The sequence below is a fragment of the Mauremys reevesii genome, linkage group 2, assembly GCF_016161935.1.
Source record: "Mauremys reevesii isolate NIE-2019 linkage group 2, ASM1616193v1, whole genome shotgun sequence".
NCBI lineage: Eukaryota > Metazoa > Chordata > Testudines > Geoemydidae > Mauremys > Mauremys reevesii.
In genome coordinates this window covers 160,772,435-160,789,265 of record NC_052624.1, presented here as the reverse complement: position 1 = coordinate 160,789,265, position 16,831 = coordinate 160,772,435, and the positions used below count along the sequence as shown (strand labels likewise).

Sequence of the window (16,831 nt, the reverse complement as noted above, 5' to 3'; positions counted from 1 at the left end):
CTCTGTTAATCTGTTTCTTCACTACATCATTCATCATCATCATCCATGCCCGTCAGCAGGTGGATATTGTAGTTGTAAGAACGCTTGATAGAGATCTTGTAGGTGTTTGTCTCTGTCTGAGGGGTTGGAGCAAATGCGGTTGTAGCTTAGAGCTTGGCTGTAGACTATGGATCGCATGATGTGGTCTGGATGAAAGCTGGAGGCATGTAGGTAAGTATAGCGGTCAGTAGGTTTCCGGTATAGGGTGGTGTTTATGTGACCATTGCTTATTAGCACTGTAGTGTCCAAGAAGTGGACTGGTTGATGGTGGGATGGAAATTGTTGAAATCATGGTGGAATTCCTCATGGGCTTTTTTTCCATGGGTCCAGATGATGAAGATGTCATCAATGTAGGGCAAATAGAGTAGGGGTGTTAAGGGACGAGAGCTAAGGAAGCGTTGTTCTAAGTCAGCCATAAAAATGTTGGCATACGGTGGGGTTATGCGGGTACCCATAGCAGTGCCGCTGACTTGAAGGTATACATTGTCCCCAAATGTGAAATAGTTGTGGGTGAGGACAAGATTAGAAAGGGCTTCCTAGCCTGGACTCCCTGAGCCAGCATATCCCTGAGATTCTGGAGAAAGGAATAGCAGGGCTCATGGGGCAGGGTGAACCAGTCCAGGTAAACAAAGACCTGGCCCAAACTGTGACCGTAAATGTAGAGTGACCCTAAAGCTGTTGCCAAGGTCTGTAAAAGTCCCTGTCACCTTTTGTTGCTTTCCGGTTTTATAGCTCTCTGCCTGCCCTGGATTCACATGGCAGAGGAAATGCCAAATTCCCCCCTGTGAAGGCTCTGGTCCGAGTATGCCAGCCTGGCTAGAGCTAGGAAAACCTGAGTGGAGAGATACTGATCCCCGTTTCCAAACCGATTGGTCCAGCAAAGCATCACATGAACAGCTAAAGTTTAGGAGACGTTCCCGAAGTGAATCTCTCTCCTCAGCTTCTCTTGGGGGTGTGTGACAATGATTCTATCCCATCCTGATGCACATTTGGGGTTTTGAGCTGGTAGAGGGGCATGGCATGTCCTTGATTTCATCTCATTCAAATAGCCCTAATAACATGAGAGCATTAGGGCAGAGAAATGACAAATGGGAGTTCTCTTTTCTTACTCTAGAGCTGTGTTGTAAGCACTCGAGTTCAGGAATTTGTGTACAATCACTGGATTGTGCCACAGAGTCATGCTGCCCTCACTTCTGGACTTAGATGACAAAAATGTTTTTCCTTTAACAAATGTTTAATTGCTCTCAGATGCTATTTTGTTTTGGTTTAACATGTTCTGTTGTTTGCCCAGTGGTGCACACATGTGCAATGGCATATTGATAACCTCACCCTGAGCAAGTTCAGCAGAACTCTGCACCACCCTACCTATCCATCCTCCGTCAAGCTTCAAGTGTCCATTGTCCTGCCAGTGCTCCCAGCCTGGTGCACCTGTTTATCAGCTTATTGCACAACCATCTCTGTCTTCTTCCACACGGCCCCCTAGGCATGGTGTGAGCTCCCTAAGCTTGTCCAGGCAGCCCCCACGCTGCCCAGAGTGACCCACTTCTGCCATGCTGCCTACAGTGAGTCACATTGTCTTGTATTTAAATAGCCTGCTATTGTCTCCCTTCCTCTGTCTGTTTGGCTGTCTCTTCTTGGGGTGTGAGCAACTTGAGTGGCAACTGTCTTCCTAAAATTGGGAAGCGTGGGACCCAGGGGTGCTACGACAGACTCCTCCCATTACTAATAGCGTCCGTCGTATGCTGTAGTAGGGTTATTTTCAGTGTACTAGTATTTTTTCTTTCTCTGTTTATATGCATAATGTGAGTGTATAATGTAGATATACACCATATGTGAACAGCCTTCAGACAATCTTGTACATTGCAGTTATTGTAACAACACAGCCTGTGACTGATTTGTGTGTGTGTATGATCCATAAAGCCACCACCCTATCTTCCAAGCAACCCCTCAAACCTCACTGCAACCGGGACGCATCTGGTAAGCAGCCAGCTGGTGATGGCTGGGCATGTAATGAATTGCGATTGCTGCTCCCACCTGGCAAAGAATGGAGCACGTCCCATTACTTTTGTTATCCTGTCTCTCCCCCTGCCAGTCCGGCCAAATTTGTGTCTGTTAGACTGGAGGCTCTTCGGGGTGGGCACTGTCACTTACTGTATGTGCTTAGCACAATGGGGTCTGACCTGGCTTGCAGCAGGGCGCTGCTGGGATGTAAGACCTGCTTTCTACAGTAAACTCCATCTATCAGAATAAGTGTGTCATCTGTAATGTCTGCAGCTGGAAGTAAGTCTGCTCCTCCTTTCCCAGCCTTTGATAACTACCCTAACTGTCAGGGTGGTGAAGCACTGGATGGTTTAGCACTTTGATAACTACCTGAACTGGCAGGGTGGTTAAGAGCAGGTTAGACAAACACCTGTCAGGGATGGTCTAGATAATATGTAGTCCTGCCATGAGTGCCGGGGATGGGACTGGACAACCTCTCCAGGTCCCTTCCAGTCCTACACTTGTATGAGTCTATGATACCCATCTCAGTCTGTACCCTTTAAATCAGACTCGTACATCCTTTTACTAACACCATAAGAAATATAATTTCAAGGTGCTTTTGACTTAGTCTCTGCTCTGTGTGAGTCAGTCTCTTCTCTCCTCCCCCCCAACCTGTCACGTTCACCCCAATACCCCTTATCTGTGGGACATAGAATTCAGTTCTTTTGAGGCTCTGGATAATAGTAGATTGACTGAAACCAATGCAGACTTGCACAGGGCCAGAGGACCAATCAGAGCTGTTGGGGGCGGAGCCTGGTCTCTTGCAGATAATTACTAAGTGCATTTCCAGCACAGTGGGTCTGGGCTGCTGAAAGATCTGGTCGCAGAGCGGGGAAAGCTGTAATCGTAACTCCAGAGTGCTTCTATCTCAGCAGCATCACTGGCACAGCTCTGTTATCCTCTAGCGCCAGCCCAGCCAGCAATAGAAAGGTACTGCCCGCATCCCTCCTTGTTTTGCTTATTGTTTGAATCTGTCTAGCTTGTCGTTAGAAAAGTTTAGGGGGAAATCAGAGCTGTTTAATAGCAGAATGTTTGTTTGTGTGAAGGGAGGAAGATGGTTTCAGAAACTTCTCAGGCTCAGGAACCAGGTTTGTTTATATTGCTGTTATTTCAGGGTCCTTGTGTGTACCAGTGCCACGGTATCCATTGCATGGAGAGCTGCAAGGGGGGGGTGTGTGTGTATAAATGGGGCAAGGATTCTTGAACCAGCCATTGGACTACTGAGGATTCTGTGCCAGGTGTGTGTAGGTAGTACATACGCCATCATACCTGCAGGAGGGGGTGGCAGGGGACCAGAATACATTATCAGTATTACCCACCCCACTTCTCCCTGTCAGCCTTTTAAAATACTTCCCCTGTTATTGTTAATAAGCATTGCATTTTGTTGGTTAATCGGGGCCGAAGGCTTCAAAGGCCTCAGAGTCAGACCAGCCTACCAGCTGCAGAGGCTTTCACCAGATTGACTCCTCTAGGTTGACCCAAACACCACGGGAAGTTACGTTCCGAGGGCCGTGAGTCTTGACAGCCAGTGCTGGTACCTGTAGGAAAATAACTTAGTTCTCCCCATTGCAGGCAAGTCTGGAAAACTTTCCAACCTGGCGCTGGTTCGATAAAGTGAAGGCACATTTCTAGAAATCCCATCGTTCCTGTAAAGATTGGAGCCGCCTTTCCATGGGGCAGCTCTGACCAAACTCATCACAGCAGCTCAGGTTGCAGAGACCAGTCTTGTGAAAGCAACTCCAGGTCTTTACAGGTTGTCATGCTAGTGGAAGTGAGCGGAATTAATGGCTCATTGGGGCTGACCGCACGCATTTCACCGTATTAATCTGTATGTGAGAGTATGAAACAAAAGCCAAATCCTTGGATAGTACAAGCTGGGTTATCAGTGGTTCAGGCTGAGCAAAACATTTGATTCTGATGAGACATTGGAATTGTTGGTGATCTGTCTCCACTGAATGAAAATACCTGACCTGATCCATGGCCAGTCATCCCCTGAGTGTAAATGTGTTCTCAACCTTACCCACAAGCCGGTGCCCCCCTCCTCCGATGCTGGAGTAACATAGCGCATGGGGTCAGGTAGGAGCGTGTTTTGTAAAGCTGCGCTGTGGCAGTTAAAAATCTGCAGTTTGCCCTTTCTGTGTGTGACTATGCAGCTGACTCTCCCATGAACACGTGTTATCTGTCCGCAAAACAAAACAGCCAGCCCTGAAATACAATTCCAGACACAAACAGGGCTTTAAAGCACATAATGAGCTCACAGGCCCCCTGTGTCCCTACTTGATGGGCACTAAATGAGTTGCTAGACAAGGTACGGTGGGGTAAAAGATTTATGCCAAGCAGGATTCCTGCTTTAAGGCTCTTTGTTTTCATGCAGCAGATCAACAGTATCCTAGGGCTTCTGCTCCCAGCTCCCCTGTGCTGGCTGTGGACTAGAAATGCTTGTGATTTGATACAGAATTTTAGAAGAGCTGGTTTGAAAAAGGTTCGCAGACAATGACTCATTCTCTATAGCAAGGGGATGGGGCAAGGGGAAGAGAGGAGCCTCTGAAAATGAAAAATGGATCTCTCCCTCATTTTATTGGAAATAGTAAAAACAATAAATCATTGTTAAAAATAGTAAATAGCAGGGCACGGTCAGAGAAAGCCGATCTGGAAAGCTATCCCCTGCAGCAGTCCCTGCAGTGCATGTACCAGGTCTGTGTTCGGTGTCCCAGGCAGCAGGGCTTCCACCACTTCCCTTGGGAGACATCCCTGCAGTCTGAGCTCTCTCACCATCAGGGAGCTGGTCCTGGTAATCAGACTTGTATTTCCCTCCTCTTAGTCTCATGTGATCAGTCCTACTCCTCTTTCAGTCCCTCCTGCTCAGACATTTGCACCGCACCTCTGCATACACCTTCCTCCAACTCAGCACTCACTTGTCTTAGCTATAGACATAGTTATGTCAAATATTTCCTCAACTCAAACCGTCCCACCCCTTGGTCATTTCTGGCCTTCCCTGGACTTCGGATTAACAAAGTGGCCGGATACGACACAGTGTGGTGGGTACAGTCTCACCAGTGTACTGAACACAGCGTGCTCCCCTCCTAGCACTTGTCTGCCCCATGGGGCAGACAGCTAGTCCTGATAACGTCTCCTGATCCTGTTTATTTGTAGCTGGTTGTGCTCTGTTGATTAGCCCACCTGAAAAGAGAACTGGGTTGTCTATAAACAGGAGTGTTATTAATACTTCCTGGGACCAGGTGTAGTTTGCTGCTTCCAGCTAGTAATGGAATTGACCCAGCCAGATGGACCCTGCTGACGTAGCATCCTACCACCACCACCAGAGTTCTCTCAGGATGGTTTTACAGCCCTGTCTTATGCTAAACTGCTTCCATCCTGCCTGCTGGCCCCAGAGATTCAGATTAATGGCTCCTCATTCCTCTGTACCCGCTACCAATCTCTCTGTGAACTTGTCATCCCTGCCTGCAGGACTCTGGCTGATTTAAACTACCCCATTCCCCCAACCAAAGTGCAATGGTCAAATGTAGATGATCATCACAGACATAATTTTTTTAAAGGTTTGTCCTTGTGTAACAAGCAAACTGGAGCCTTTTTTAGTCCATTAATTTCTAATTATGTTTTGTTTCCATTATTAAATACTTTCAGGGTCAGGAGGACTCCAGGAAGGCAGGGTATTTAATTTAAACTGGTCAGGAGGACTCCAGGAAGGCAGGGTATTTAATTTAAACTGGCCAGGAGTTCTTTTGAGAGTATAGAGGACAGTGTGTATGGTCCAGGGGTTAGGGAATTGGGACTCCTGGGTTCTATTTTTGTCTGTGGTCACCATGTCCCAGACTGTCACACTTGGGTGTCCAACGTTCGGTACCAAAACTCTGATAGTTAAACTCTGTGATGGAGTGTGCACCCCACAGAGCCCTGGCAGGATTAACAAGGGCCCGAGTGGCCAAGTGGGCACCTCGAGTCACCTGAGAGGAAGGCCAGGGTTAGCTGAGTGTGAAGCCCAGCTGGGGAAGTGCTGGGCCAGCACTATAAAGCCAAGGTCCCTGAAGAGAGGTCACAGAGGGAGCAGACAGCAGAAGGGGGCACCTGGTGTTGTGAGAGCCACTTTCCCAAACCTAGACACAAGGAGGTGCCCTGGTGGTGAGTGGAAACCCCATTGCAGGCTCTAAATAAAAATGAGGCCTGAGATCCAGCAGTGTCATGCGTGCTCAGCACCTGTGAAAATCAGCCCAGTTACTGTGAGCCTAATTAAGGATTTAGAGGCCTGATTAGAACTAGCCAAGTTTGAAGACTTTGGTCCTAACTTGCAGTGTCTCAATTTCCCCCTCTGTGTAATGGGTATAGTTCTACACAGGGTGCTAACTAACAGGGGGTAGGGGATGGAGTCTTAATTAATATTTGCAAAGTGTGAAGACCCCCTTTGCTGACAGGTGCAGAGGCTGGGCACATTGATTAACAGGCATGCAGATTACTGAAAGGAAGGGCCGCAGCGTAACAAACAGAAGGCTGAAGTTTTCTCACCTGGGGTAGAGAATCTTTTTCTCTGATCTGAATATTTATCTTATTCCTTTTTATTCTTTATCATCCACTAAGGGAAGTTGAAGATGACCTGGCCACATGCCAGGACTTTTGGGCACAGCGTGGGTGCAGCTCAGGAGATGCTTTGGCTCCATGTAACTTAGTATCTTTGTCCCCTTCATTTAAGTTTTCTCTAGGGCTTTTCAGGGCATCTCCTTGGTGCCCCAGCGAGCTCAGTGGGATTCAGATGGCTTTTGGAGGCTACAAACCAGATTCTCCTTATTCAAAGGGCTGCATACTGCTGTAATGGAGGGATGCAGCTAGTCTGTGGTGAGAGAGGACTTTAGGAGGCCTTGAACCAGTATTTCCAGACATCGTGCAGTAACAAAATGCACCGGCCACGCAGGTCACATGTTAGAGAAACGACCCTGAGATCAGGAGAGCACTCGACATGTTCTCACACTCGATTGCACAAAGTGATTTTGTCTGCAGTTATTCTCAATGTGGAGACAGCTCCAGTGACCAAGGGCATCTGTGCCAGACAGTGGTCCTGAAATGTACCTCTGGGAGCTGAACACACCTGGAAACATCCTGCACCAGTCTAGCACTGGTTGAATACTAGGGATTCTGGTATAAAATGGGAGCAAGCACTTGTTCCCAAAGACCCACTGGGCCTGCCAACCCTTACCCTGCTTAGATGTCTTTCTATAATGGGTTTCTGCATTATGGTCACAAACCAGGAGAGCACTTGAGCAGGTGCTTAACTTTAAGCATATATATATAAGCAAACTGAAGTCAATTAAACACATGCTTAAAGTGAAGCATGTGCTTAAGTGCTTTCCTGAGTCAAGGCCTAACACTAGGATTTCAATAAGAGGGAAGTGAGTTTCATGAGGTTAGAACGTGTGATTGTACCAAAGCACTGAGCATTGCCTGGCTGCACAAGCGGTGGTGATGGGACATCTTCAGAGCGTGCGACTGGGTACCACACTGTTGTTACTTTTCTGAGCTGTAACACGAGCTCAGACTATATCCACCTGGAAGGGGACTTGTTGCTTCCAGTCTGTGCCACTTGGGAGGAGCAAGTTTGTTTTAGCATCTTTAAGACCGGAGTAGAGCTGGTTTTCCAAGGGTGATGTTGAACCCAGGAGTCTGACTCCATAATCAATGTGTTCCCTGCACAGGGTCACTCAGGAGTGGAGGCCAGGCAGCCTCAGGCCCAGCTGGTGATGTCGGCACTCTGCCTCCCAGATTGTGCTGGTGAACATGAATACTGCAAGGGCCCTCAGAGGGGAGGGGAGCAGAAACAGCATCGTGCTATGTAGGAACCTGCCTCTGGATGCACAATGGGCAGTAATGACAAACAGTCACAGGGGTCACTTCTCCAGCTCAGGGTGGGTCCCCGCTGTCGGTGGGTCAGAGCTGCCCTGACAGGCTCTGCTTTTTTGGCAATGCTTGTCTAGCTTGTCAGGCCAGTCACCCTCAATTCAGTGAGGCTTATCCTGGTCCCTCCTCTCCCAGGCAGAACTTCCCTGGGCGGGTGGTCAAGCCCTGGCCAATGGGGTTAGCTCCAAATGGGCCTTGCTTAATTAACTTGGCCACTGAAGCTGCTCTCTCCTCACTCATACGTGGCTGCTGGTCTGGGAGAGCCAGTCTCTGATCAAAGTATTTCACCTGCTCAAGGAAAGGCAGGTTAGAAAGAGCAGGCATTGCACCTGGTCTGTCTGCATGGGCCATTGAGCTTCCCCACTTAATTCCTAGAGCAGATCGGTCAGAAAAACAGCCAGTCTTGAGTTTAAAATGTCCAGTGATGGAGAATCCATCACAGCCCTTGGTAAATTGTTCCCATGGTTAATTATTCTCACTGTTAAAAATTTACGCTGAATTTGTCTAGCTTCAGTTTCCAGCCCTTGGATCGTGTCACACTGGTCTCTGAAGAGCCCGTTACTGAATATTTGTTCCCCATGTAAGGACTTACAGACTGTGATCACGTCACCCCTTGACCTTCTTTTTGTTAGGCTCTTGCATGTTAGCACGAGATGCCTTCCCCCTTCGGTCACCTTGTAACAGACGCTCATGCAGGAACTTCTGTTTTCGCAGCCTTTGCCATTCATTCTGCTGACAGTGGGATTTCTCTGAGTTGAAGGTGTGCACACTTCTACCTGCCACCAGCTCTGCCCTTCTGTGTTATCGAACACAGACAGAAAGCTCTTGTTCAGAGAGGACCGGGGGAGCCATCTCCCTTCTAGGAACCACACCGTTTACTTACCCGTTTATTAATTAGAAGGAAATAAAGTTGCTGGGAATGATCAAATTTTGAGAAAGACCTTGGGCTCTGAAATGCTCCCAGAGGAGCGATGCCTAATCTCTCCCTAATTGTATTGGTGTTTAATTTGTTGCTGTTTTTACTGTAATGTTCGCATTTTTCCAGATAGTTTGTTTTGTTTCATTAACTATAGATGGTTGGAGAGGAATATTCTTGATATTAACACTTGCCTGTTGTGTAATATTAACATCTTGTAGCAGCTTCATGTGCTGGCAGGAGAAGAAGCAGGCTCAGCTGGTTTGGCTCTTGTGCTTTCCATGTAGAGTGCATGCGAATTCGTACGCACGGTGCGGCGCTCTGGGCACGTGATAGCCAGCGCCAGTGTTTTGCTCTGATCTTTGCAGGGGCACAGGGATCTGCTCACACGGTGCACTGCAGGATCAGTGCCATAGAAAGTCTGTGTTTCCAGCGGTGGCTGTGTGACACACAGGGTCCGGGGAGCTAAGTATAGTCCTGACAGCCTGCTATAAAGACCTGGGGACTGAGTGGCACAGAGACAATAGGTGCTGATTGCTGCCTTAGATCAGCCACGTTTACCTGAAGCCAGGTCATGTGACTGGAGTCAGGAAACACATCCAGTGTCAAAGCCAGATCCTTTCCTGGTGTAAAGCGGCGTAGCTCCATTGAAATGCAATCGGTTTCCTACCAGCTCAGGCTCCAGCCATCGACTCCTGGCCAGCACTCCTGTATGTCAGAGCTTAACTGTGTGTGTGTGTGTGTGTGTGTGTGTGTGTGTGTGTGTGTGTGTGACACAGGACCCTGGGGTGCAGCCTGGAACTCTGGGACCATGGTACCCTCTTTACTCCCTATTCTGGGTTTTCTCTCACAATGCCTTACCAGTGGCAAGCAGCAACCCCCCCCCAGGTGCTGTTACCACTCAGTACAACCATGTGTGGAGCTCCCAGAGCTACTCATGAATCTCAGAGAAAGGCACCAGCCAAATCCCCCCAGCTCCCAGCCTTGTACCCTAAGAATATACCATCTTGCACTGCTTACGACCCTTTCTTGAGCAATGCACGTTTATTAATTGGTTTACCACTGCATCAATGAAAAGTGGATATACACCAGCCTTTGTAAACCTAGCAGATTTACCAGACACTTCGGGCAAACTCACTGGTAAAGATAAACAGTAAAACAAGTTTATAGATTTTAAGTGATTATAAGTGATAGGCAAAAAGTCAGAGTGGTTACCAAAAAATAAAATAAAATGTAAGTTTGCAGTCTAAACCATAACCCTTATCACACTAGACAGTATTGAGATTAAGCAATGTTCTCACCCCACTGGATCTTACAGTCCTTAATATACAGGTATCTCCCTTAAACCTGGGCCACTCTCCTCTGTTGAAATCACCAGTCTTCTGAGCATCCTTGTTGCTTGCAGCATAGGTGTGGGGAAGAGAAAAGGCCAAGCATGGGGCCCCTGTGTTAGTCCCATGTGCTTGGAGAACATAAGTCCAGGCATGACTGGGGGGGGGGCAAGGTTGAGCAATTCCCCAGATGTGGCCTTGTGCAAGTGAGTTATTGAATTGTAGCTCCCTTGCTGGACAATGGTTGTTGGTGGTTGTTTGACACCCGCCCGGGTGTTGGTTAGCTCCCTTGTCCTTGTGTCTGGAAATCTAATATCTGGGAGATTCCCTAACTCCCAGCATATTTTAGTGACAACCATACAACATATTCTCATAACTTCCTATGCATTAATGATATACATATTTATACGGAACAGTGGTTTTCAGCAGATCATAACCTTTCCCCTGATACCTCACATGGCATGCTTTATATGCAGTATCACAATTATATACAGATGAGGAATATGGGGCTTACAGGATGCTCCTCCAAGGTATAGAGTGTCACAGGGGGGGTTCAGAAATATCCAAACTTTGCGAGACCTGGGTGCAAATCCCACAATTTATCTTCCATGTCTGTTGCTCAAAGGCTGGTTCCTAGTGGATACGTATCACTAAGCCTGCCATGCAGCTAAACATTGGGGAACATTTTCAAAAGCGCTGAAGTCATTTAGGAGCCTGGCACCTTTGACAATGTTACACATGTGATGGTTTTATTGCAGCAGGCCCTAGAGGCCACAGCCCCGTTGTACCAGGCACAGTCTAAGCGCACACCATAAAGTTAATCCCTGCATTCAAAGGAGCTGACTGTCCTGCTCAAGAGATCCAGAAATGCTGCATATCCAGACTCAAGTGAGTGGGCAGAGCTGAGTGTGGGAAGCCTATCACCATTCTGTGCTTGGTCCTATTCAATGTCATTGGTCCTTCATTTTCATGATTAAGTGACACCATCTTTTAACCAATTCCTGATCCATGAGAGGACCTTCCCTCTTATTCTATGATGGCTTGCTTTGCTTAAGAGCCTTTGGTGAGGGACCTTGTCAAAGGCTTTCCCAAAGTCCAAGTACACTATATCCACTGGATCACCCTTGTCCATATGCTGGTTGGCTCCCTCCAAAAGATAATGAGACATCACTGGTGCCCCATGTGGGCTGGGGAAATGCCTTGATTTATGAGAATGCTGCTTGATAACCCTGAGCTTTGAGGCATAAGCAAAGGCACATCATTCAATCCACAAAAACAACAAGGAGTCCGGTGGCACCTTAACGGCTAACAGATTTATTTGGGCATAAGCTTTCGTGGGTAAAAAAACCCCACTTCTTCAGATGCATGGAGTGAAAATTACAGAGGCTGGCATTATATAATGGCACATGAAGAGAAGGGAGTTACCTCACAAGTGGAGAACCAATCCAGGAGCCCCAGCTCTTCTGTTAGTGCATCCCTTGCCCAACATAGCCCTTGTGCTGATAGTAAAGGAGCTGTCAAGCCGGGCCTTTCTACCAAAGTGATAAAATGGTGCAGGATCCATGTACAGGATATGATGGCTGCAGGGTATGTATACATCTACAGGATACATGGAAGCCCTGAGGCAGCCCTCCCAGCAAAGATATAAAGCAGTCATGTAATGTGGAAGTTGAGAGAGGCCTGTATTTCAAACCCAGGGGATGTACTGTATGACTCCAACTTTCTTATGGCTTTAAGTCTGCAGGGAGAAGACTAGATGACAGGGAAATCAAGAGGGAAATGGCATTTATCCTCCCTCCAGTACTTGAGAAGCGCAGAGCTGAGCCAGTCTCCAAACAGTTCACAAATGCCGACACTTCAAAGGACTTGTTTTAATCCATTTCGCCAGTGAACTGACAGAGAGCAGGTCTAGAAATCCACACAAGAGGCTTCACAAAGGATTTTAAAGAACCTAATTTAAAAGCGCAGAGAGAGAGAGAGAGAGAGAGAGAGAAATATTAGGTTTTTTAAAAGAATTTTTTTTTCCAAAGCAAAGATAGATTAGTCTGACTTCTTAATAGGGAAATGGGGCATCAAATGTGGTTAAGCCAGGTCCTGCTTTTTGCCAATAAGCATTTATTGGTGGAATGATTCCTGGATGGAGGGGAGAATGAATGAACCACTCTGGTTTATATCAGCAGCTTGACTTGAAGCTGGGAAGGTGTCATCCCCCTCTCCCTGATGTTTGCTTTTAAAAGTATGTCTATTACTGAAGGCTAGCTATGGGTTGAGGGCTGCAAATCCCTAGTGAACTGGGAGCTCTGCTGGAACAACTGGCAGAAGCTGCTGTTCCCAGTTATTGCAAAAGTCTGATTTGCCCTTCAAGAACACTGGACACTTTGCAGCTGGTGAGAAAGGACAACACAGTAGGGTGACCAGATGTCCCGATTTTATAGGGACAGTCCTGATTTTGGGGTCTTTTTCTTATATAGGCTCCTATTACCCCCCCACCCCCGTCCCGATTTTTCACATTTGCTGTCTGGTCACCCTACAACACTGGGATGTTTAAAAACACCCTGAAAAATGCAACAACAGATGCAAAAACCAGCAATTGTCTCCTAGCTCCCAGCACTCCCAGCTCTGCAATGTTACAATGAAAGAAAATGGAAAAGCTCTGAATAGTGCATATTCTACACCCAGAGCAGCTTGTCAGAAACCCCAGAAATAGAAGGGAAACTAACACCCACTGCTTTTAAAGCAGTAAATTAATCAACCAATTGAAATCCTGCTGAATAGGCTGCTGCAAACCCTCCATCGTTTGAAATATACCAAGCACATGTGAACAGACTGCTCACTAGTAAACAAAACAAAAACTTACAGGGTTTTTTGAAGGAACTTGGTATGATGAGCAGTATGTTCAGCATGGTGCAGCCTGACCAGCCAGCCTGGCTGTGTGACGCTGTGAATGAGAACTGAGGGGAGGGAGATCGTAGCACAGGCAGCATTGGATTTAATGTTACCTTGCAATCTTTTCTGAGGACCGGCTGCTTTAAGGGATTCTGCATATCTCTCTGCCGTGTGAAAACAAACGGGAGACAATGTCGGAGGATCAACTAAAATAGGAGATAGTGTGTGTGTGTGTACTTTGAAATATTTTATGGTGGCGAGAGCTCCATTGTCCAGTTATGGAATATGGGAATTGCCATATAGGGTCAAAACCCAGATCCATCTATTCCAGTGTCCTCTCTCTGGCCAGCCCCAGCAATATCAGAGGAAGATGGCAGTGCGCAGATGTGCATTAACCTGCTCTGCATCAAAGTCTTATCCCCAGTGGTTAGTCTAGCTTGAGTCTGAAATACCTGGTTTTATCTCCTTTGTAAATTTTATGTTAGCATCAACTCTTTTAAATTGCATATTTGTGTTTCCCATATTAATATCCAGTCCCTCTTTAAATCTGTCTGGTTCTTGGCCTCAACAAACATAATGTGGCAGTGAGTTCCAATGTTTAATTACACTTCAGGTAAAAAAAAAATCTTTTAAGAGGTGGCAAACTCAAAACTGACAATTTCACTGAATTGTCCCTTATTCTTGTGTTCTGAGGGAGCCCCCAATCTCCCTTCTCTATCCCATTCATTCTTTTAAATACTTTTATCAGTCATGTCTCCCTGTATTTATCTTCTTTCTGAGGTAAACAATCCCAATCTTTTCAATCTCTCTTCATTTGAGACTTTTTCCATTCCCTAATCATTCTTGCTGCCTTCCACTGACCCCCCCTGCTCCCCATTTCTGCAGTATCTTTTTTGAGGCAGGGTGAACAATACTGCACACAGTATTCCCGAAAGGCCACCCAGTTTGCTTATATAATGGCATTATAAGATTCTCTGTATTATCCTCCATCTTAATTCCTTATGCAGCCTAACATCTTGTTTGCGTTTTTAAAAAAAAAAATTAATACAACCTCACTGCACATTGAGCAGAGGTCTTCCATAAGGTGTCCACAGTTTTACTTAATTTTCTGTCAGAAAACATTGTGATGGACAATATTCAGCAAGTCCAAGTCTTTGAAGTTTGTAAGCCACATCTTGTAACTTCTCCCAAACATATTTTTTTCTCTCATATGATGAAAGCAATGCTTGCATTTAGTTTGCATCTTAGGAGAAGATTTTGATCCAGTTGTGGATGCTGCAAAAGCATTTCCCACTGGCTCAGGGATTTTCTGAGGAAGTAACACAATTGGGAACTTGAACTGTCATGGATAACAAACTTCACTTAACCAAAATGATCCCCTCGTCTAAAATTGACACATGGTTGTGAACTCTCCTAACCCTTCACCTTGTCACAATGGAGAATGAAGAAATGGCAGCTGTTTCCAAAATAGGCCTACAAAGGCATAAAGTTAGTTATTGTAGATCTGACTATTGGAAAATATCAAGCAATTAGACAATTTTATGACATTATTTCCGGCCACTGGAGATGCTGCATGGTACTGGTAATTATAACAACAACAGTTAATCATTCTAATTCTCCAATGTGGCAGCTGTAGCTCAAATCTGACAGGGCTTTAAGTTGTGTTGATGATGGAATTGTTAATTTCTCTTGGCTGTTTTTTTTCCTCTCTCTTTAATCTTCCGTATTTTTGTTGCAGTTCTAACCACTTTGCTGACATTTCAAGCCTTCAACAGTCTAGGAATCTGCTCTCTGAGAGGCCCCACTTCCTGCTGATTTACTCGCCTCACTAGACCTTGCACTCATTCTCAAACCACTGTTGCATGGTACCATTGGCTGTCTTACATTGGCAGTAGAGCATGCACTTGCAGTTGGGCTCCAGAATATGGATAAGGCTGTTGGGAGCTCTGTGACGAGAGCTGCATGCAAACAGTGCATAATGCTGACAAGTTTTATTGGTCTTACAAGGCAAAACCTGGGCAGTAACTATGCTATGTATTCTCAAGCAGCATCTGCTGGCAACTTAACTATTTACCTATGTACAAGACATCTCAGGTGCTCTTGTAACATCTCTCTTCCTGTAATGGAAACTGAGTAATGTCAATTAACGATATAGCCTTTGAAATTATGAGGCTACTTTACTAGTCTTCCATTTGGTGTTGCTTTAAATTGAATCCCTTCTTTCTCTTGCTGTTTGCCCTATGGCTGTCAACTCATGAGGGTGACCATCAGCTACTCCTTGCCACTTGTCCTTGTCATTCCATTTCAGTCTTAAAACATTAAAGACACGTTTGTTCTGCAGATGCGATGGTGCTTGAGAAATTCCTTAGTTTGGGGTTTTATTATAACTTGGGGGGCGGGGGGGCTATTCTAGATCTCAGGGCTTCTCAGACTTTTTTTTGACCATAGAACCAAGATCCCCTGCTCTCATCTGAGTGAGTACAGCCCTGTATGACTTGTTGAAAACAGATGTTGTATCTTACTGTAGCTTTAGTTTTTAATTACCTTCCCACCATCCTCAAGCACTTTGGCAGGAATGTCTGAAACAGTAAAATGATGATAAACCGAATCAGACTGTGTAAAGAAATTCTAGTGTCACAGAGGTGACCTCTCAAGGGCATACTTAGCACTCAGCATGGTGTGGGCATGGTGCTGGGCATTTTGCAGCTTATCAAGGGATGTCTAATACTTTGCATTCGGTAGCACCTTTCACCCGAGGAACTCAAATAACATAATAAAAATTAATGAACTAGACTCCGACCCATCCATTGGTAGGGGGAAGGGATGGTGGTGTTATCCTAGGAAAAGAAGCATGGAAAGACCGTGTGCCTTGCTGAAGTGCACCCATAAATCATGGCAGTGGTGGAATAGAACCCAGGAGCCTTGGCTCTAAGCACATAAGACAACTACTGCCTCTCTGACCCACAGACGCAGGAAATAAAAATTAGTGATTTTTAAAAAGAGCAATAATCAAGGGACAATGTTTGGAAAGAAGGGGATGCTGGGATGTAAGCGCCTTATGCTTTGTGGGAAAGCACCTTGTTGCCTGCTGTTGCTGATGAGACTAATATACAGATTACATGATAACATAGAGAGGTTTAATGAAATCTGCTGGCCCCTTTTAGACCATGTGGAGACAGCACATGGAATTATATTAAAAGAACAAAGACTGAGATGCTCAAAGCTGACTAGGAGATTTAGGCACACAGCAGTAGTGGTAATGGGGGGTTCTTTCTCTAAACCCTTTAGCCAGCTATGAAAATCTCAGCTATTACCTCTAAGGTTCTGCTGTGTAGTGAAGGCTGGGAAAGTTACCTGTCCTATACTGCTCTGACTAGCTGGGGAACGGGGCCAGAGCCCCCCCACACTCTGTCAGCATCTCAAACTGCCTCCCAGTAGAGAAGTGGGAGCGGAATTGTTCTGATCCTTGTGAAAAGGGACAAGAGAGAATCTCGATGCACTGAGATACAGAATGGGAAGAGACTTCACACATACAGAATGGGAAGAGATTGTCTAGGAAGGAGTACAGCAGAAAGGGATCTAGGGGTTATAGTGGACCACAAGCTAAATGAGAGTCAACAGTGTGATGCTGTTGCAAAAAAAGCAAACGTGATTCTGGGATGCATTAACAGGTGTGTTGTGAGCAAGACACGAGAAGTCATTCTTCCGCTCTACT

The 16,831-nt window shown here is 46.1% G+C and overlaps 1 protein-coding gene across 2 annotated transcripts in view; it reads left to right on the top strand.

Moving 5' to 3' along the window:
• Window positions 1-2,887: 2,887 nt before the first annotated feature.
• ZMAT4 (zinc finger matrin-type 4) overlaps window positions 2,888-16,831 on the top strand; it is a 162,692-nt gene continuing 148,748 nt past the window's right edge. For both annotated transcript variants that reach the window (XM_039521795.1, XM_039521794.1), the window contains exon 1: window positions 2,888-3,009. The gene's annotated coding sequence lies outside the window, so the exon portion shown is untranslated. The remainder of the gene's footprint in view (window positions 3,010-16,831) is intronic.